Source organism: Mustelus asterias, unplaced genomic scaffold, assembly GCF_964213995.1.
Source record: "Mustelus asterias unplaced genomic scaffold, sMusAst1.hap1.1 HAP1_SCAFFOLD_1156, whole genome shotgun sequence".
In the NCBI taxonomy this organism is placed as follows: domain Eukaryota; kingdom Metazoa; phylum Chordata; class Chondrichthyes; order Carcharhiniformes; family Triakidae; genus Mustelus; species Mustelus asterias.
Window position 1 is genome coordinate 50871 of NW_027591101.1, and position 23064 is coordinate 73934.

Consider the following 23064-nt stretch of genomic DNA (forward strand, 5'->3'; position numbering starts at 1 on the left):
TGTTTTCCAGCATTTTCACCTTTCACTGCAGAAGTCTGAGTAGCTTTGAATGGCAATGGAAATATTTTCATTGAACAACTTCCCCAGCAGCGGCTCGGTGGACGAGGGGTATGATTCGGGCTGAGGGTGTTAACATCACCAACTTGCGAGAGGTCCTGGGTTCAAAGGCCAAGCAAGAGGTCTCATTCAGCTGTCATTTCGTATTGGAAAAGTCAAAGGTTTTGTAAATGTATTTGCAGTGCAAACGGTGGGATTGGTTTACGTGGGATTTGGTTTGAGAACCTGAGCACAGAGAGCAGGCAATCTATCAACACAACACTCACACAGGAAAATCAAGACATTAAAAGGTGAATATGCTTGTGGCCATTCACTTGATCTCTGGTCACCATTTTAGAGGACCCCATGTTTGTTGGTTCAGGCAGCTGGCTGTGTGTATATTGTTATTCATTCATGGGTTGTGGATGTGTACCTCACTCGCTATTTCTGTTTTTCATTGTCTCTATATATCTCCCTCAGAATCTGTCAGTGTCTCTGACTGTGTTTTTATTACGTTGACCGATTTTGATCCTTGCAGTCTTCATTCATTCGCTGTCTCTGTGCATCCGAGGTTCACTGAGTTGATTTCTGCGTTTCTCCTGGGAGGAGAGATTCAGCGGGGTGAGTCTGTTCGCTCTGGAGTTTAGAATAATCAGAGGTGATCTTATTGAAAAGTCTGAAACTAGAAAACAGTTTGACAGTGTCCATGCTGAGAGACTGTTCCGCCCACCCCAGGCTAGTTTATTATGAACAAAAAAAGGTGAATTGTGTAAGAGGAGTTCGGAATGTTTGGGAGAGGTGAAGCGAAGCATTGGAATATGTGAATGATGTAATTGATGATTGAGAGGAAGGGATAGGAACCTTGGGGGTTCTGTAGGTCGATTCAAAGAACAAAGAACAAAGAACAGTACAGCACAGGAAACAGGCCCTTCGGCCCTCCAAGCCTGTGCCGCTCCTTGGTCCAACTAGACCAATCGTTTGTATCCCTCCATTCCCAGGCTGCTCATGTGACTATCCAGGTAAGTCTTAAATTCATTGTAAACTTTGAAATCAGGGCAAGTATCGACACCAGTTGGAAAAACAACATTTGTCTCCATACATTTTAGGTTATGGAAACCAACCTGATCCATGTGCCTGGCGAGCTCAGTCGGTAGAGCATAAGACTCTTAATCGCAGGACCGTGGGTTCGAGCCCCACGTTGGGCGTCATCGTTATAAACTTTGCCCCATTCTTGGGTGAATTCCCGATCTCCGTTCCTCCAGAAGCATCACCGCTCAAACTGAGTCTTTCTACTTTCTGCGTTGTTTATCTCAGAGTTGTGGGTTTGTGACTGAAAACTGCCTGCAGTTCACTGGAAGGCGGGAGTTTCGCGCTGAACTCAGCGAGAGGTTTTGTTCTCATTTGTTGTGAGATTCAAACCCAGATCGGCGCGATTGTGTCAGTGGGAATAATAATCATCTCCATTGTAATTCAATCACTCCAGCCTTCCATCCGATCAAAAGACCGTCTGTCCTTTCCTCCTCTCCCTCTCTATTCTCCTTGACTCTGTACTTGTTTGAAAACCATTAAATGACAATTTCTTCCAGTTAGGGTCAAAGGTCAGCAACCTGAATCATTCACTCTCTTTCCCTCTCCACAGAAGCTGTTGAAGCCGATGAGTGCTTCTAACATTTTCTGTTTTGAGGTGGGATTTGCAGCAACTACAATACCTTGTTTGGGATCACAGTGGATCACTTTTCTCTGACTGAACCTTCCCTGTTTGAACAGTTAAAGGGCTGCGGTTTTAAATAATGAGACACCAGAATATGTCACCCTATTTGACATGAAATGAAACAAAATGAGAATTAATCATTTCATAAAATGCTGCGAATGCAATATATATTTCATTCTCAATGCCAGCATTTGTTGTCCACCCCTATTTCCCACTGAACTGCGTATTTTGCTGGGCCATTTCAGAGGGCAGTTAAGAGTCAATCACATTGACTTGAGTTTGGAGTCCAATGGAGGCCAGAAAGCGGAAGGATGGCAGATTTCCTTCTGCAAAAGGTCCAGATGAGTTTTCATGACAATCAGAAAACAAGCTTCATTACTGAGACTAGCTTTCACTTCCGTTTCAGATCTAGACTGCGGTGGGATCGGGACCTGTGAGCCTGAGCCACGGGATTCATGCTCCACTGATTTTACCACTACGTCACCATCATCCCCGAAGGGTATAAGTGTAAATCCTTCACATGGAACAAACCGCTTAATTTCACATTGAAAACAAAGATTTAAAGCAGTGTACTGTGGAAATCAGTGTCAGAGACTCAGGTTACCGGGGAATTGATGAGATATCGATTGCGTTCATTGAAAGACAGAAAAATGTGGTGAATGCTCAGTGTATGTGATGAAGGAGCTGCGCTCCGAAAGCTAGAGATTCCAAATAAACCAGCTGCACTTTTAGCTGGTGAGAATTCTTACCGGGCACTGAAGGGCATTTGATTTTCAATTCGCAAAAAGATGATTTTTATAAAATTAACAGCTTTCAGCAAATCGCACCGCAATCACATTGCAGACGGTGCAGTGGGTTACTCTGCTGGCCTCATTGCATCAGCTCCAGAGGACGATTGCTCAAGAACACAAAAAGCTCAGCGATAAAGAGGTCGACGGCTTCATTCATCAGCGGTTACCCTAGAGCACAAGACCTTTCTCCTAAACCACACACGCACGCACGCAGCCGCACGCACCCACCCACACACCCACACACGCACACACACATGCACACGCACGCACGCACACTTGCTCAATAATGCTCAGGACACCTCAATTTCCTTGTTGGTCGAGTCGTTAGAATTCGCCGCCTTCAATGCCATGGTCTGGGTTCGATTCCCGGTCAGGGAATGACGATTCATTGCTCTCGTGCAACACATGAATTAAGGAGAGTGGGTATTGCTTCCTGATTTAAAACGGGAGCGATACTTGTGGCAGGTTGAACAGCAGGGAGGAAAAATCTGCCCCAATCCACAATCCTGTCAATTACCCACAACAATTAATATTTCCATTAAGAAGGCTCACAACACCAGATCGATTTGGAATCAAGAACTTTCGGGGCGCTGATAAAATAAAGCAAATTTATTTTATTATCGGAGCAATTGAACCAGTTGGACTTTAACATGATGCTGTGAGTCTTCTTATTCTGCCCATCCCAGTCCAACGCCCGTATCTCGACATCATATTTACATTGCAATTGCTGACACCTCCTGTCAAAATGAGTGAGCTATCTTCTGCTGCATTAAATTTCACTGTAGCTCACCACATTCAAAGAGTAATGTTTCTTATAAACCTTATTGTAGTTAATCTGTTGAAAAGGTTCAGCTTATCACAGCTCCGCTTTCATCACACTGGAAGCGAATGTGAAAATATGAACAGTTTCAAAGCTGAACAACGTGCACAAGATTGGAAGGTGAGTGCAACCGTGAGTAATTGGCACTGTGCATATTCCTGTACTCAGTTTCTGGGAGAATCAGGAAGATGAAATTCTGGTGGTCCAGTGCTTAGGATTCGGCGCTTTCAGAGTCATAGATCGGCTTCGATATGCTAAGATTTAAAGTTTTTCATAATCCGTTCAACAAACCTGAATTGCTTCCTGATCGAAAACAGCTCTGTCAGAAGCAGTGCAGTTAGATCTATAATTCTGTGTCTGAATTGGAAATGTCACACGGGCAACAGTTTAAGAATAAACACAGATAGTGAAAGGCCGTGATAGGCTGCAAAGCGCTGCCAATAGAGATGGGGATACAAATCTGTATGACAATGGGGTAGATTTTATCGATTAGGTTGACACAAATATCTCCTCGACCTGGATCCAAATCTCAGCCAAATCACAAGAAAACATCTCGGTAACTTAAACACTAAGCTCTCCGACTTCACTCAGAAACCAGTAACTCTGAGACAAAGCGGGATGCAGTCTGACCACTCGATCCCCCTCCACACTTAATAAGAATATGCTGGATCCCGTGAATCAGCTTGCAACTGAGGGGGTGTAGCTCAGCGGTAGAGCATTTGACTGCAGATCAAGAGGTCCTCGGTTCAAATCCGAATGCCCCCTTCCTTGTCGAGCTGATACTTTTTTTTCAATTGGAACTGTCTTTCATTGGCTGCACAGCGCTTTGTGACGTCCAGCAACCGGGGAAGGCGCTCCATAAATACAAGTCGGTCTTTCATTCATTATCTTTAATCCCAATCCTTTGGTTACTGACCCTCGTCAGTGGAAACAGTGTGTCCCTATCTGCTCTATCAAACAGCCCTTTCCCATGTGAACTATCTGCTCTCAATCTCAGGACTTTGCAATTATAAAAACAGCATTCTGGTGAAAGTTTAACTCAGTCCTCATTCCACTGATCTTTGCCGACTTGCTGTGTATTTTCCTTATTGAACACATTTCAGGTTGCGACAGACAGATTCCTGAGAAATCTGAGAAAGAAGGGGAGTGTGCAGGAAAATGGAAACCCAAGATCAAACATGGGTTAAAGTTTCGAGTTCAGTTATTGAGTTTAATAATATTTGAAATATATCAATTGTTACAAATAAGATGTTGGAGATAAATGTTCAATAAACTAACGTCGCCTAACAGTAGAGGCAGAAACACACGATAAGTTTTTTTTTCGTGTTGCCCAAGGACTCAGTGACACTCAAAAACCGAGAGACAATGAAAGCAGATGGAGAGGGAAAAAAAGTGAAAGCCCCGTCCCTGGATGGTCTCGAACCATCAACCTTTCAGTTAACAGCCGAACGCGCTAACCAATTGCGCCACAGAGACTGACACAACTGGACACTACAGGGCATCCTAAATCAGGGTGACAGCGTGTTGGCTGCAAGTTAGACGCCAATTCAATTTTCACCAAACCTGACACAGAAAGACCAAATGATGGCATCGTTTACAAATCTAAACATGTATATTTTATTATTTTACCCCACAGTGTTGTTGTGGTGTAATGGTTCATCCCTTCTAACATGGAAAACGGTCGTTTGATAGAGCAGGGAGGGACAGACTGTTCCCACTGACTGGGCTCAGTAACAGAGGACGAGGATTGAAGATCATGAAATATTTGCATTTATATAGAACCTATCCCGACCAGCGGACGTCACAAAGCACTTTCCAGTCAATGAAGGGCAGTACCTTAATTAACATGTTTTACTTGTTTCTTTAAAGTTCTTGGTTATTTGAATAAAATAGCTTCTTATGGCTGATCTTGGGGTACAACTCAGTTTTTCACCAGCTCCCCATATCCCTGAATTCCCCGAGAGGCCAGAAACCTGTCTATCCCAACCTTAAATGTATTCGATGATGGAGCTTCCATAACTGTCTGGCATAGGGAATTTCAAAGATTCACAACCATTTCAGTGAAGTAGTTTCGCCTTATCATAGGCCGAAATGATCAGCCCATTTTCCTGAGACTGTACTGCCGTGGGTTAGATTTCCCGACAAGCAGAAGAAATCTCTCAGCCTCCACCCTGTCAAACCCAATCAGACTTGTGTAGGTTTAATGAAATCGCCTCTCATTCCTCCAAACTCCAGAGACTTTCAGCCCAATTTACTCAGCCTCTCATCATACAACTCCCTCATCCCAGGGATCATCTGCTGAACCTTCTCTGCACCGTTTCCAATGCAAATAAACCCTTTATTAAATGTGAATATCATATCTGCACAGAATATTCAACATGTGGTCTCAACAAAACTCTGTGCAACTGCAGCAACACCTCGTTATACTTGGACTCCAGTCTGCCGTCAATAAAGACTAAAATGCAAGTTTCCTTCCAATCATTGCCTGCACCTACATGCCAACTTTATGCATTCCTTGTACAAACGCATCTATTCTCAATATCGACACTAACCTTTTTCAGCTCTTCAAATATGTCCTGCTCTTTCGATTTATTTACGAAGAAGGACATATCTTTTCGCTTTCCAAAATCACACCCGATCTGAACCTCGACTGATCTCTTGTTTGACTTTTAGACTCTCTTCCCCTTTCCTACAGCTTCTATCAGCTAAACTTTGCCCGTAGGCTCCAGCGAGAATTGAACTCGCGACCCCTGATTTACAAGACCAGTGCTCTAACCACTGAGCTATGGAGCCAAATGCTGCAAGTAGCTGCCACTAAGTGCAGTATTATCCGTGGATTGAGGACCAGGATGGGGTTTGAGGATGGAGATTTTTGATGAATGTGGAAATGTCTGAGGTGGAGAGCCGGAAGTTAAAAGACAGAAGTTGAAAGTGACATGAGTTGACATGTGTATTGTGTATGTACTTGACATGTATGTTGTGTGTGACATGTGGTTCTTCTTCAGAGTTTATCGTTAATGTTACATCTCTGATTTTTCCAGCTCTGATACAAGTTCATCCAGCTGGAAGATTTAGCTTGTTGTTCCCTTCACGGACGCTGTTTTTATTGAATGAAGAAATGAACAAAAATTTATTCACTCCGAGACTGGGAATCGAAACCGCGTCACGGCGCCGACGCTGATCACTGGACCCTCAGTGACGCTGATGTGACAAATATGGAGTGAGTTGATCATCTCTGCACCCATTGCTTCATTTCCAATAACTTTCAATTAAAAAAAAGTTACAATGAGGAATGACGGGAAGCGCACATGATAGGATTTGAACCTCAGTTAGAAAATCCCAATCCATCCCCTGGGCCGGGACTGCAGTCTCAATGTTTGCAATCCTGCTGTTTATTTCGACAGACAGCCATTCAACCAGTGTTCCCGTTTATATTCTCCATCGGAGCAGCTCCACTCCTCCCAGCTTTGACAAAGGGTCATCTGGTCTCGAAATGTCAGCTTTCTTCACTCCTTACAGATGCTGCCAGACCTGGTGAGATTTTCCAGCATTTTCTCTTTTTGTTTCCGATTCCAGAATCCACGATAATTTGCTCCAGTCCTTCCACACTCGTTCCTTTACCTCAACACCTGTTTACATTGCTCTGTCGCCCCTCTTTCTTCATGCCAAAAACGACACGGCACAAACTCTTGCATTCAATCTGAAATGCTGGACTTCAACTGCAGGGACCAAAACTCAAACCCATTCTGGCAGTAGCTGCAGTCGAACACAACAACTCCGTAGAGACTGGACCTTCAGTCACTGGCTTAGATTACTCGGCTACGTTACCACGTAAGCAGCTGTGTCCTTTACTGGTATCGTTATTGAAATTAGCAGCAATGGAGCTGCGACAGTCCATCAGTCGGCTTGAGCCTGCTCCTTTACTGAATCAATTGATCCTGAACTCTGTAACAAGCAGGAATCACATCAAGTCAGAAACAGAATGAGCTGCAGTGAAGGACCAGCATCATTTAAACTGCCCTTAACCTTCTCTGGTTCCCACTATCCTGCCAGAAATGACAAGAAAAAAACCTCCTGTTGAATTTGCTCAGTCGTCACTTCAGGACATGAGGCGAGATTGTGTTTTATATGTTCCACAAGGCAATAACTGACTTTTGTTTTTACGGTTTGGATGAGAGCAACAAATGTCCATTACCTGACCACCAATCCAAACAGCAGTGAAAGTGTCAAACTCTGACCACCAGACCAGCTGCTTTTCGCCTGTTTTACAACTTGCTTTACACACACTGCATGTATTGCTTTATTTTTCGCGCCAGGCCAGACTACATTCACCACAAGCAAGTCTCTGTTGCAATATGGCACCTTCTGTTTCCATCCCAGTGATACATTCAATCAGTGACAACATACAACAGACATTCCACTTACAGATATTAATTCCACTTTCGACTGTTTGAAACGAGAGAGAGCCTTTTCCAAATATTTTCGTTGCAGAGTGAGGGGAAAGGTGAATAATTCAGTGTGAACGCCAAAATCTGACATTTTTACCATCCAAATGTTACCTTCCATCACCATCTCAATTGTCAGCGCTTTGCAGCCTATCACTATCTTTCTGTTACTGTGTTTGTTCTTGACCTGTTGCACATGTGACATTTCCAGCTGTGATGTAGACTTGCAAAACTCACTCGGCTGATATTAGTAGATCTGCTTTCGATCAGATAGTCAATCAGGTTATTTTTTAATAGTTTGCTGAGACCTATAAATGATCGTTTCCTGAGCGGGAATTGAAAACAAACAACACTGGGGAGTACTGAATACAACCCACTGGACTCCCAGGGTCACGGGTGAACTGTGTTTTTCAAAATGACTTAGCATATATCCCTTAATGTGCCCAGTTTGGGTGGAACATAAGTGACTGCTTCAGCTAATGACAACATCAATTGTGCTTGCTGGGACATGAAATCGACAGTGAGGTGAAATAGTCCCACAACATGCTGAAGTGATCGTGGTGTATAAAATTCTAAATAGGATTGATGAAAGTAAAATCTTTTTTCTTATGCGCAATCGGGAACACCATGTCAAATGTATAGGTTGAGAGGTGGTAGATTTAAAACTGAGATGAGGAGGAACTGCTTCTCACTGAGGGTCATGAATTTGTGGAATGCATTGCCCGATAGCACGGTTGAGTCTGAATCATTAAATGATTTCAAGAAAGAGACAGATATATTCCTGATAAGTCAAGGGATGAGGGGATATTGGAACAGGTAGGGAGGTGGATTTGAGAACAGGGAGAGATCAATCATGAACTGATTGCATGATGGTTCAGGCTCGAAGGGGTGAATTTGCCCACTTCTGCTCCTAATTCTATGTTCCTAAGTGTAACTTTCAATTTTCAAAACCCACCAACTCATCACTGTGGCTCCAATGTAATCTACGTACATTACATCCACAGTTTCCCCTTCATCCTCACCACAACTGCGTCCTGTAAGGGACTGAGGAATGGCCCCATTCTGTGGTTTAATTACTTTAAAATTCTTTGTTTCCCTCATTTAATCTCTCCTGATTTACACCCGCAAGAGGCCTCAAACCCTCTTGTTATGCTGCTGGATAACACTTGTTTAAAACTTCTTACATTTCTCGAAATTCCCAGTTCTTCCCAATGAAAGGTTATGGTGCTAAAATATAAGATTTGTTTTCCTGTGCACACAAGCTGTCTGGCTTTCTGAGTTTTTCCAGCATTTTCACCTTTCACTGCAGAAGTCTGAGCAGCTTTGGATGTCAATGGAAATATTTTTATTGAACAACATCCTCAGCAGCGGCTCGTTGGACGAGGGGTATTACTCGGGCCTGGGGAATAAACATCTACAAACGTGTGAGCGATCTCGGGTTCACAAGTCGGGCTAGATTCCTCAATCAGCTGTTGTTTCGTATTGGACAAGTCATAGGTTTTATAAATGTATTTGCAGTGCAAACGTTGGGATTGGTTTACGTGGGATTTGGTTTGAGAACCTGATCACACAGTGCAGGCAATCTATCAACACAACACTCACACAAGAAAATCAAGACATTAAAAGGTTAAGATGCTTGTGGCCATTCACTTTATCTCTGGTCACCAGTTTGTTGGTTGAGACAGCTGGCTGTGTGTCTATTGTTATTCATTCGTGGGTTGTGGATGTGTACCGCACTCACTATTTCTGTTTTTCATTGTCTCTATATATCTCCCTCAGACTCTCTGTCTATGTTTTTATTACGTTGACATCTTTTGCTCCTTGCTCTGTCCATTATTTAGCTGTCTGTGTGTAACCGAGGTTCACTGGATTGATTTCTCCGTTTCTCCTGGGAGGAGAGAATCAGTGGGATGAGTCTGTTCGCTCTGGAGTTTAGAATTATCAGAGTTGATCTAACTGAAAAGTCTGAAACTGGGAAACAGTTAGACAGTGTAAATGTTGAGTTCCCCCCACCCCTGGCTAAATTATTAAGAACAAAGAATAATAAGGTGAATGATGTAAGAGGAGTTTGGAATATTTGGGAGAGGTGAGGCTAAGAATTGGAAGATGTGAAAAATGTAATTAATGATTGAGAGGAATGGACAGGAACTTTGGGGATTCTGTCGGTGGATTCATTGTAAACTTTGAAATCAGAACAAGCTGACACACCAGATGAAAAATCCATAGTTGTCTCCATGCATTTTAGGTTATGGAAAGCAGCTTAGCACATGTGCCCGGCTAGCTCAGTCGGTAGAGCATGAGACTCTTAATCTCAGGGTCGTGGGTTCGAGCCCCACGTTGGGCGACATTGATTTTTAAACTTTGCCCCATTCTTGGGTGAATTCCCGATCTCCGTTCCTCCAGAAGTGTCACCGCTCCAACTGAGTCTTTCTTCTTTCTACGTTGTTTATCTCACAGTTGTGGGTTTGTGACTGAAAACTGCCTCCGGTTCACTGGAAGGCGGGGAATTCAGCGCTGAACTCCGAGAGACGTTTTGTTCTCATTTATTATGAGATTCAAACCCAGATCTGCGAGATTGTGTCAGTGGGAACAATAATCATCTCCATTGTAATTCAATCACTCCAGCCTTCCATCCGATCAAAATACCGTTTGTTCTTTCCTCCTCTCCCTCTCTATTTTCCTTGACTCTGTACTTGTTTGAAAACCATTAAATCACTACTTTTTTCCAGTTAGGGTCAAAGGTCAGCAACCTGAATCATTCACTCTCTTTCCCTCTCCACAGAAGCTCTTGAAGCCGATGAGTCCTTCCAACATTTTCTGTTTTGAGGTGGGATACGGAGCAACTACAAAACCTAGGTTTGGATCACAGTGGTTCACTTTTCTCTGACTGAATCTTACCTGTTTGAACTGTTGAAAGGTTGAGGTTTTAAATAATAAGACACTGGAATATATCACCCTGTTTCACATGAAATGAAACAAAATGAGAATTAATCATTTCATAAAATGCTGCTAATGCAATATATATTTTGTTGTCAATGCCAGCATTTGTTGTCCATCCCTATTTCCCTCTGAACTGGGTATTTTGCTGGGCCATTTCAGAGGGCAGTTAAGAGTCAATCACATTGCCTTTCCTCTGGAGTCCCATGGAGGCCAGAAAGGAGAAGGATGGCAGATTTCCTTCTGCAAGATGTGTTTTCATGACAATCAGAAAACAAAGCTTCATTACGGAGACTAGCTTTCAATTCCGTTTCAGTTCTAGACTGCTTTGGGATCGTGACCTGTGAGCCTGGGTCACAGGATTCATATTCCACTGATTTTACCACTATGTCACCATCTTCCCGGAAGAGTGTAAGTTTAAATGCTTCACATGGAATCAAACTACTTAATTTCACATTGAAAACAAACATTTAAAGCAGTGTACTGTGGAAATCAGTGTCTTACACTCAGGATACAGGGGAATTGACGCGATATCTATTGCTTTCATTCAAAGACAGAAAAATGTGGTGAATCCTCAGCGTGAGTGATGAAGGAGCTGCGCTCCGAAAGCTCGTGATTTCAAACAAACCTCTTGCACTTTAACCTGGTGTTGTGAGAATTCTTACCGGGTACTGAAGGGCATTTCATTTAGAATTCGCAAAAAGATTAATTTTATAAAATTAACAGCTTTCAGCAAATCGCACCGCAATCACATTGCAGACGGTGCAGTGAATTACTCTCCTGGCCTCATTGCATCAGCCCCAGAGGACGATTTCTCAAGAACACAAAACGCTCAGCGATAAAGAGGTCGGAGGCTTCATTCATCAGGGATTACCCGAGAGCACGTGACCTTTCTCCCAAATCACACACGCACACACACGCCCACAATTGCTCAATAGTGCTCAGATCACTTCAATTTCCATGTTGGTTTCGTTGATAGAATTCGCTTATTTAACTGCCATGGTCTGGGTTCGATTCACGGTTAGGGAATGATGATTCATTGCTGTCGTGCAACACATGAATTAAGGAGAGTGGATATTGCTTCCTGGTCGAAAACGGGAGAGATACTTGTGGCAGGTTGAACAGGAAGAAGGAAAAATCTGCCCCATTCCACAATCCTGTCAATGACTCACAACAATTCATATTTACATTAGGAAGTCTTACAACACCAGGTCTACTTGGAGTCAGGAGCTTTCGGGGCGCTGATAACATAAAGCAAATTGATTTTATTATCGGAGCAAATGAACCTGTTGGACTTTAACATGATGCTGTCAGACTTCTTATTGTGCCCACCCCAGTCCAACGCCGGTATCTCGACATCATATTTACATTGCAATTGCTGGTACCAACTGTCAGAATGAGTGAGTTACCTTCGACTGCATAAAATTTCACTGTAGCTCACCACATTCAAAGAGTAATGTTTGTTATAAACCTTATTGTGGTAAATCTGTTGAAATCCTTCAGCTTATCACTGCTCTGCTTTCATCACACTGGAAGCTAATGTGAAAAGATGAATAATTTCAAAGCTGAACAACGTGCACAGGACTGGAAGGAGAATGCGACTGTGAATAATTGGCACTGTGGAATTCCTGTATTCAGTCTATGGGAGAACCAGGAGAATGAAATCCTCATGGTCCAGTGCTGAGGATTTGGCGCTTTCAGGGTCATTGATCGGCTTCAATATGCTAAGATTTAAAGTTTTTGATAATCCATTTAACAAACCTGAGTTGTTTCCTGATCGAAAACAGCTCTGTCAGAAGCAGTGGAGTTAGATCTATATTTGTGTCTGAATTGGAAATGTCACATGGGCAACAGTTCAAGAACAAACACAGATAGTGAAGGACAGTGATAGGCTGCAAAGCGCTGCCAATAGATCAGGAATTTGTCTGTCCCAACCTGAAATGTGTTCAATGAGGGAAATACACAGTAAGTCGGCAAAGATCAGTGGAGTGAGGACTGAGTTAAACTTTCACCAGCATGCTGTTTTTTATAATTGCAAAGTCCTGAGATTGAGAGCAGAGAGTTCATATTTGAGGCGTTTCAGTTCTTTGAGAGATGAATGCCTGCCGTGTTTTACAAGGTAAGTTTCACAGGATCAGTAATGATGAGATTGGTGGGTTTCGGAAATTAAAATTTACACGTGAACAGCTTGTGGGACTATTTCATTTATCGTTGCCGTCTTGCGGTGTGTTTTATGTTCTGATAAAACCTGTATTTATAATACAAGCATTAGATGGTGGAAATTCTCAGCAGGTTTGGCAGAATCTGTGGACACGCATCAAATTCTAAACACTTCCATTTGTCACCTGTGTTCCTGAAGTATACTGATTATTGTGTTCAAAAAAACCTTTTCAAAACAGCTGTCCCATCTCTAAGTGTTATTAAATATTAAGGAATCACATTATCTCACAGCCATGTGGCATTTACAATTCCCCAATGCTTGAATAATATTCTGCAACTGCAGTCATGGAGAAAGAGATAAAATTCGGGACAAATGCTATTTTCTAAATCTTATGTTAGATGAATGACTGCCACATGGCTAAGGTTTTCAACAGAATTATAATTCTACAAAGCAAGGATTTAAATTGCAATCAGACTGCACTGTTTGATATTCTAGGCCGGTCACATTGGTCATGAGCAGAGCTTCTGGATTGTAGGAGTTAACATGTTCATTTCATATACGAAAGGCTCCCCGATTTAAAATAAGGTCGAAACATAATTGAAATTAACATTTTTTTAAATTTTCCCCGACTCTAGATCGTTGTTGCATATGAACTGAATTAGAGCAAACAAAATGTTAGTTTGTACTTCATCATTGATTGCAAAAATGCCCTGAAGGGGTATAGCTCATTGATATTAAGGGAATATTCAGAGGCATCCGATTTGAATGCAGAAGCGTCTTGACTTGCAGTCAAATGCCCGACCCCTAAGCTATATTCCTTCAATGTCTAACCTCCGTTTTGTTGCTCCTTTGTCCTCTGTCTCGCGTGGTCTATGGTTATGTTTGTTCCTCTGTGTCCGCCACTATGCTTACGTACCTCATGGGCGTGGACATGTTTTTTACCATCACAAATTCTATTCACTTACTTTATAAACCTTCATGGTAAATGTACGGAACAGCAAGAAGTTTAAAGTTGTGAGATGAAATTGACCCTTTCTGTTATTTGTGAGTGGAGGGTGCTTATTGACTGAGTTACCGTACGTTCCATTGTGTAAAGTGATTAACATTTTTCTTTGATCAACATTTAAACAGACAGCGGATTCACTCAGTGTGATGGTGGGTTCCAGTTCTATATCTGCGATCACAGCATCAATTCATGCCACTTACTGTCAACCCAATATTTCTAATAGTTTGGATGACCCAATATTTCTAACACGTTGGATGTTTAATCTAATTTACTTCGTTTTATATTTCATTATTTTCATCTCAGATCTATTTCCACCAGAGGCAAGTCTCTCTTTCAAAATGTTCTGTTCAGGTAGAACAGAAGTTAGTCCTTCATCCAATGGCAACAAGGATTACTTTTCGCTGCAGCATGAAAGCGGTAAAGAGATGAAATAGTCAGACAAGCTGCTCATGTGTTCCTCTCAATTTCCCAAATCCACCAACCTCATCACTGCAGCTCCTGTGAAATCGCTGTACAGTACACCCACCGGCTCCCTATTATCCACAGCACACGTGACTTCTTCAAAGATTTTGTGCATGGTCTCATTCTGAGGTGCAAACATTCTATGATACTCTGCTTTCCTCACGCTCAGACCATGGACTGTAAACAAGTTGTTCATTTATCTCTCTTGAATTGTACCCGGTCAGGGCCCTTTCCTGTTGTTATGTTTCCTCGCTCCTCCTGGATTTCACTTGTTTAAAACTTCCTACATTTTCAAACTTTACCAGCTTAAAGGGTAAAATGAAAGGTTATGAAGGTGTAAGAAGAGAGTCCTTTCCCTGTGTGCACTTGCTGCCTGGCTTCCTGAGTTTCTCCAGCGCTTCCAGCTTTCAGGGCAGCTGTCTGATCAGATTTGTATGACAATATATATCCGTATTTGAGGAGCTCCTGCAACAGCGGCTCGTTGGTCCAGGGGTATGATTCGCGCTTTGGGTGATGTGATGTGCAAGGCTGCGAGAGGTCCCGGGTTCAATTCCAGGACGAGCCCCATTGTTGTTGTTTGCAATGGCAAAGTCCTGTTCATTTCTTTGCCGTGCACACGGCAGGATGAGTTTTCCCGTGGTTTGGTTTGGGAAACTGACAACACAAGGAATCTAACAACACAACGCACTCACAGGCAGTTCAAGATGTTTTCAAAAGCTGACTCTTCTTTTGGACCTTCTCTTTATCCCTAGTCAACAATTCAGAGGACCCAATGCTTGTGGGTTCCGGCCGCTGGCTTTGTGTACATTGTTATTCATTCATACGATGTGGCTGACTCCCCCACGCACTGTCTATATCTGTCTCTCTTTGTTTCTGTGTAACGACCTCATTATTTTGCACTCTCTCAGTCTCTCACTGTGCCTCTATCCACTTTCCATAGTGTGTTCTTATTTCCCTCTATTCTCGCGCTGTCTGTGTAACGAAGGTTCAATGGATTGATTGCTGTGATGAGACAGTTGCCCTTGGAGGAGAGATTCATTGTGGTTACCCTTTTCTCTCTAGAGTTTGGAATAATAAAAAGTGATCCCATTGACAAGTCTGCAACGGCGAGACTGTTTGATAGTGTGCATGCTGAAGGATTGTTTCCACCGCTCCCCCCAGTTCTCCTCCTCCCCACCCCCACCACCACCCGCTGGGGTAAACACAGTACGAAGTCTCACAACGCCAGGTTAAAGTCCAACAGGTTTATTTGGTAGCACAAGCCACAAGCTTACGGAGCACTGCCCCTTCATCAGGTGAGTGGGAGTTGTGTTCACAAACAGGGCATATATAGACACAAACTCAATTTACAAAATAATGGTTGGAATGCGAGACTTTACAGGTAATCAGGTCTTAAATGTACAGACATTGTGAGTGGAGAGAGGGTTAAGCACAGGTTAAAGAGGTGTGTATTATCTCCAGCCAGGATGGTTGGTGAGATTTTGCAAGCCTAGGCAAGTCGTTGACTATCTCTAATAATTCATTCCGTCTCTAATTGCCTGTAGATCCTGTCTCTCAAAATACCTTCCAACAACTTACCCATTACAGATGTGAGGCTCACTGGCCTGTAGTTCCCAGGCTCTTCCCTGCAGCCCTTTTTAAACAAGCACAACATTTACCACCCTCCAATCTTCAGGCACCTCACCTGTGACTATCAATGATTCGAACATCTCTGCTAGGGGACCCTCAATTTCCTCCTTAGCCTCCCACAATGTCCTGGGATATACTTCATCAGGTCCCGGGATTTATCCACCTCGATGCGCGTTAAGACTTCCAGCACCTCCTTATCTGTAATATGTACACTCCTCAAGACATCACTATTTATTTCCTGAAGTTCCCTAACATCCATGCTTTTCTCTACAGCAAATACTGATGAGAAATATGCATTTAGCACCTCACCCATCTCTTGTGGATCCGCACACAGATGATCTTGTTGATCCTTAAGAGGCCCTACTCTCTCCCTTGCTACTCTTTTGCCCTTTCTGTCTTTGTCGAAGCTCTTTGGATCCTCCTTTGCCTTATCTGCCAAAACAAGTATTTTGGCAGATAGGTTGCACATCTGCCTCATTGATGTGGTTGGTGGGTTCTGAAAATTGAAAGTTACACTTAGGAACATAGGAATTAAGATCAGCAGTGGGCAAATTCAACGCTTCGAGCCTGCTCCAGCATTCAATCAGTTCATGGCTGATCTTTCCCTGGTCTCAAATCCACTGCCCCTTATCTGTTAATTCATGTTGTATTGGAAATATATCTGTCTCCTTCTTTAAACCTTTTTAATGATTCAGACTCCACCGTCCTATGGGGCAGCGAGTTCCAAAAGTCGACGACCATTAGCAATAAGTAGTTCCCCAGCATCTCCGTTTTAAATCTACCGCCTCTCTACCTATCCATGTGACAGTAGGTTGGTTCTATTCCTTCCCCACAGATGCTGTCAGATCAGTTGAGATTTCCAAGCATTTTCTGTTTTTTGCACAGATTCCAGCATTCATTGTATTTTGTTTTTTTATGTAATTGTGACCTCTTGATCTCGATTGCCCAATAAGAAGAAACATTTTGTCTATGTTCACTCTATCATCCCTCGTAAAATTTTATGTAATTCGATCACTTCAGCGTCTTGTGGGACGATTTCGCCTCAGTGTCAATTTCATGCCCCAGCAAACTCCCAGCGACTGTATACCACTGTGCCGCCAGCTAGCAGAGATGGCAGCGCAGTGGGATACAATCGGGAGTGAGTTGCCCTGGGAATTCTTAACATCGACTCTGTCGTCTCATGGCTTCAGGTTAAACATGTGGAAGGAAACCTCTTACTGGATACCAGGTGCCGCCCTCCTTCGGCTCATGAATCAGTGATCCTCCATGTTGAAATACACTTGGAGGAAGCACTGAGGGTGGCAAGGGCGCAGAATGTACTCTAGATGGGGGATTTCAATGTCCACCACCGAGAATGGCTCAGTAGCAGCAATACTGATCGAGCTGGTCGGGTCTTAAAAGATGTAACTGTTAGACTTGATCTGCAGTAGCTGGTGAAGGAACCAACAAGAGGAAATAACATACTTGACCTCATCCTTACCAATCTACCGGCTGCAGATGCAACCGTCCACGACGGTATCCTCAAGAGTGATCACTGCATAATCCGTGTGGAGACGAAGTCGCGCCTTTGCATTGAGAATAGCCTCCATTGTGTTATGTGGCACTATCACCGTGTTTAATGGGACAGACTTCGAACCGATCTAGCAACTCAAGACTAGGCATGCATGGGGCGTTGTGGGCCACCAACAGCAGGGGAACTGTACTCCAGCACAATCTGCAATCTCATGGCCCAGAATATACCCCAAATAACCATTACTATCAAGTCAGGGAATCAACTCTGGTTCAATGGAGAGTGCAAGGGTGTGTGTGTGTGGGTGGGGGAGGGGGGGGGGCGCAGGAGTAGCACCAGGCATACCAAAATGTGAGGTGTCAACCTGGAGAAACTACCGAACAGGACTATGTACATGCCAAATGGCAAAAACAACAAGTGATAGACAGAGGTAAGCGATCCCACAACCAACAGATCAGGTCTAACCTCTTCAGTCCTTCCACATCCAGTCGTGAATAGTGGTGGACAATTAAACAACTCACTGGAGGAAGAAAATGCACAAATATCCTCATCCTCACTGATGGGTGCAGCCCAGCACCTCGATGCAAAAGATAAACCTGAAGAATTCAAAGCAATCTTCAGCCAGGAGTGTCGACTGGATGATCCATCTCGGCCTCCTCCAGTGGTCCCCAGCATCTCAAATGCTCGTCTCCAGCCAATTCGATTCACTCCAATTGATACCAAGAAACGGTTGGAGGCACTGGATACTGGAAAGGCAATGGAGCCTGATAACATTCCGGCAAAAGTACTTGTGCTATAGAAGTTACCACTCCCCTAGCCGAGTTCTTCTCGGACAATTACAACACTGGCATCTACGCAACAATGTGGAAAATTGCCCAGGTATGTCCTGCACAAAAAAAGGCACGGCAAATCCAACTAGCCAATTACCGCCAAATTAGACGATGGCAGGGTCATCAACAGACCTCCTCAGCAAAGCCCAGTTTGAGTTTCGCCAGGGTGACTCAGCTGCTGTCCTCATTTGAGCTTTTGTTCAAACATGGGCAAAGGAGCTGAATTCCCGAGGTGAGCTGAGAGTGATCGGTCTTGACATCAAGGCCGCATTCGACCGAGCGTTTAAATTACCAAGTGTAACTTGCGGCTATAAACTAAAGTTGAAAATAAGGCTCCAGCGAGGATCGAACTCGCGACCTCTGGTTTACGAGACCAGTGCTCTAACCATTGAGCCATGGAGCCAACCCTTTGCAATTCCGTTGGAATAAATGTATAATAATCGGTGGAACAGACTGCATTTTCAGATAGAAATCGATGTGTTTGAGCGGGAGAGCAGGGAGTTAGAATATGTGGCGATAAAGGGGCAGAATTTGACATGTGCCAGTTACTTCAAACGATCAATGTTTGCCGTGTGCCTGCCGTTAAATTCTTCTTCTGAGCTTATACTTATTGTTACATCTCTGACTTTTCCACGTCTGATACAATTCACCCAGTTTGAAGATTAACCCTTGTTTCTCCCTTCGCAGACGATGTGAGGCCTAATTTGATTTAATGAAGAGTTAAACAAAAAAATGTTCACCCCGTGACTGGGAATCAATCCCGGGCACGGCGCCTAATCCTGACCACTAGAAAAGCTCATAAGAGAGATTTGCAATTAGACCATAATCATCTATTTTCCCATTGCCTCATTTCATGTCATTGTCTAAACTTTGCCAGATAGTCACACAGTCAATCTATCATTTATAAGCAATTACAGCAAATACGTCGCCAATCCACCTAACATGCACACCTGGACACTGTGGGGGGAAACTGGAACACCCGCAGGAAACTCAGGCACACACGGGGAGAACGTGCAAACGCCGCACAATTACCGAAGGCTGGAATTGAAGCCGGGTCCCTGGCGCTGCGAAGCCACCGCGGCGCCCACTATTCGACAATCACTTTCAGTGCAGCGTTGATTGGAAGACAAAGATGTTTGTGGATACATTGGAAACAACGAAAGCTCCCGGCACTGGCAATCTTCCAGCAATTTTACTGAAGCGTTGTGCTCCTGAACTTGCCGTGCTCCGAGCCAAGCAGTTTCAGTCCAACTGCATCACTGTCATTACCTGCCAAGCTGCAAATCAAATCAAGACAATTACCACCAGTCTGCCCTCGGTCATCAGGAATGTGATAGAAGGGGTCAACAAACATGGTATCAAGAAGCACTGACTTCGCAGTAACCAGCTAACAGTTACTCAGAGAAGTCTGAACTATGCAACAAAGAGAAACCTTCTCCAGTCAGCCTTTGTTCACACATGGACAAAAGAGCTGTTCTCCAGAGGTGTGGCGAATGTGGCTGCCTGTGATATCAAGGCATTTAAAGTTCTCTTCTAAATGGTTCTTAAGTGTTCTTAGTGTTGGTGTTCTCGCCTCTAACAACCTTTCAGGCAGTGGGTTCCTGATTGCCATCACCCTCTGATCCTCTCTGAAGCTCTTTCTCCATACCTTAAATCTATGCCGCCTGGTTGTTCACCCTTCTGCTATGGGGAAACGACTATTCCTATCTGCCAATCCATGTCCCTGAAAGTTTTGCACACTCAATCATGTCGGCCCTCAGCATTCAATGCTCAGGCGAAATCAGCCCCAGTGTATTTCGTCCCTCTTCACAGCTGAAAATCTCCAGCGTAGTATCCAGAACTAAAACCACTTGTAGCAGCGTTTGAATTGGAATTCACGCCTCCCCAAAGACTGGAACCTCAACCCAACGTCTTGGACCACTCGGACCCGCTACCACCGAAGTGCAAACGATCACCAGGTATTTTAACGGTATTGCTAGTGAAATAGCTCAGAGGCAAAGAATTTGGTATGAACCATTGGGTACTTCGAGTCCGTTCCGTCATTTAATCAGAGAAGTGATCCATGCAACAAAGAGAAATCTTCTCCAGTCAGAAACACAATGAGCTTCAGTGAAGGGCCTGTACGATTTAAACTGTCCTTAACCTCGTCTGGTTCCTAATCTCCCGCCAGAAATGACAATAAAACTTCCTGTTGAATTTGGTCAGGGTCTTCACTTCAATAAGGGCAGGACATGAGGCGAGACCAGGATTCCTGCATTCTACAGGGAAATAACTGAAATGTGTTTCATGGTTTGGACACGAGCAATAAATCTTCATATCCTGACCTGTAATCAAAACAGCAGTGAAAGTGTCAAACTCTATCCATCAGACCAGCAGGTTGCAGCATGTTTTAAAATTTGCTTTATCCACGCTCCTTTTGTCATTTTTAAGCACGCTGAAAGCACACTTGAACCAAAGGGATTCTCCTGAAAAATGACACAATTTGCTTCAATACCAGTGATATGTTCAGCCATTGACAACGTACAACAAACTCGCCACTTCAATTATTACATTATTTCTGAGGGTTCGAAACCGGACAGCAATATTTCTGCATGCTTTTCAATACAGGGTATGGGAAACGTTTCATAATTTGTGTTTTTGCTAAATGTCAACTGATATGCTGAGTATTTCCAGCATTTTCTGATTGCAAAGTCAGGAGTCACTCGGTAGAAACAACAAAAGTGAAGGTCTGTGGTAGAGAGTAAGGCAAGGTGGATTAACTGACACAAGGAATGATAGACAGGGCAACATTGAGCAGGTGATGCTGGAGAGCGGGTGGTCTCGTGGTTCAGATTCAAGGCTTTAACCGCCAAGGCCCAGGCTCAATGACAGGTGACAAATTGTGAAAATAGAATTTCGTATGAAACAACTTGTCTCTTTCTTATTCCTGATCAACTAATCACAACTGTTGTTTCAAAGCAATATGCCAAGACTAATAAGCTGTTCCTCTACTGTAACTTTCGATAATTGTTTCATTTTATCCCCACTGCTGCTGCCTTCACAGTATTTCTTTCATCCTACAACCCATTACTGCAAAATCCACCTTCTTCACTTGTGTTCAGCTCCTGTGACCTCATGGGACTGAGTAGATTCAATGCGAAGATTATCATTTAGTCCGAGATTTGGAGCGAGATCTAGGCGATATTTGTGTCAGTCTGAAATTCCCCCTCCCACCTCCAGGATACACAGCACATTGTCGCTGTCCGCTCTGTAAAAGGGAAGTTGAAATAAGAGAAGTCTCGATCTAATCTGCACTCTCGTTAATCTGCTCTAGTTGCATTGCATCCTCTCATGTTATTTGCATGTTTCCCAATGTTGGGGGCCTGCCTTTCAGTGAGCAGAAATATCCCAATCTGGGATTTAATCAATGTGCCTATTGGGAAGATCGCTATATTGTTAGGCACACGGGTGGGAATGAAGTCCCCGGTAATGCAAGGCGGAAGCACTGGGTTACGAATTGTGTCAGAAAACATTTCACCGACATTTAAAATCAGAATGAACATTAATGGTAACTTGTTCCCAGGGATTGTTTTAAATAGCACAATGACAACCTTGCGAAATGTATATTTAATTTAAGCTGTTCATTAGACAGCAAAATACTCTGACCAAACAGACTCTTTGAGCAAAGCGACCTCGAAGCGGAGAGTCAAGATGGGGAAAGTGCTATACAGTAATTCACGCAGGCAAGGGAATATCATCAAAGGACGACGCGTGAGTGAACGAACCATAACTCTATTTTTAGTATAGTTGCAAGTTAAAAACCCAACTGCGGCACAGCTATTCATGTTGCGTGTTCTGTTTTGATTTGATATTTCATTTATGATCCTGTGACTCTTTCTGTGGACACGATATAATTGTTTCTGTTTATCGGTGCGGGAGCGCCCTCTGCTGATCTCTAACCGGAACTCCCAGTCTGGGGCTTTTGTGCGGGGTTCGCTGTATTTCTGCACCAGTGTGAACTCCATGGCACAGAAATACACGGCGCAGTCAGTCCTAAGAGCCCTGGCGATTTTTAAGGGAACAGTGTTGTTTCCTTTGTGCAACGCAGCCGAGAACCTATCTGACAAATCCGGAGACGTATCGGTATTGCCCGAGCTATATATCTTCATCAAATATCTCAGAGCTTGCCCGGGATAGTGGATCATAGAAATCATAGAAACCTTACAGTACAGAAAGAGGCCATTCGGCCCATCGAGTCTGCGCCGACCACAATCCCACCCAGGCCCTACCCCCATATCCCTACATATTTTACCCACTAATCCCTCTAATCTACACATCCCAGGACACTAAAGGCAATTTTAGCATGGCCAATCAACCTAACCCGCACATCTTTGGACTGTGGGAGGAAACCGGAGGAAACTCACGCAGACACGAGGAGAATGTGCAAACTCCACACAGACAGTGACCCAAGCCGGGAATCGAACCCAGGTCCCTGGAGCTGTGAAGCAGCAGTGCTAACCACTGTGCTACCGTGCCCCCCCACTATTCTGGATGCACCATAACACAGTTTGAAAAGCAGCTGTCGAGTATTTACAGTCCAACAATATGCTCTGTCCTTCCAGAACGCTTCATTTAGATCGATCTTGAAATCCTGAATCTTCAACATTTATCCCTGTAACAAAACACAGAAGATATTAAATATCTCAGAGCGAAGAGAGCCCATGGAACAGGCATTGATCATTCAAAC

General features: G+C 43.6%; 6 non-coding genes across 6 annotated transcripts; 3 read left to right on the forward strand and 3 right to left on the reverse strand.

The window, feature by feature from the left end:
• The first annotated feature begins 1168 nt into the window (after positions 1 to 1168).
• trnak-cuu (transfer RNA lysine (anticodon CUU)) lies at positions 1169 to 1241 on the forward strand. The gene has a single exon. It is a non-coding gene; the product is annotated as a tRNA-Lys (tRNA).
• A 2810-nt stretch (positions 1242 to 4051) lies between these two features.
• On the forward strand, positions 4052 to 4123 carry trnac-gca (transfer RNA cysteine (anticodon GCA)). Its single transcript has one exon. It is a non-coding gene; the product is annotated as a tRNA-Cys (tRNA).
• Positions 4124 to 4760: 637 nt separating this feature from the next.
• Positions 4761 to 4834, reverse strand: trnan-guu (transfer RNA asparagine (anticodon GUU)). Its single transcript has one exon. It is a non-coding gene; the product is annotated as a tRNA-Asn (tRNA).
• Positions 4835 to 6078: 1244 nt separating this feature from the next.
• Positions 6079 to 6151, reverse strand: trnat-ugu (transfer RNA threonine (anticodon UGU)). Its single transcript has one exon. It is a non-coding gene; the product is annotated as a tRNA-Thr (tRNA).
• A 3923-nt stretch (positions 6152 to 10074) lies between these two features.
• trnak-cuu (transfer RNA lysine (anticodon CUU)) lies at positions 10075 to 10147 on the forward strand. Its single transcript has one exon. It is a non-coding gene; the product is annotated as a tRNA-Lys (tRNA).
• An 8521-nt stretch (positions 10148 to 18668) lies between these two features.
• Positions 18669 to 18741, reverse strand: trnat-cgu (transfer RNA threonine (anticodon CGU)). The gene has a single exon. It is a non-coding gene; the product is annotated as a tRNA-Thr (tRNA).
• Between the last annotated feature and the right edge of the window lie 4323 nt (positions 18742 to 23064).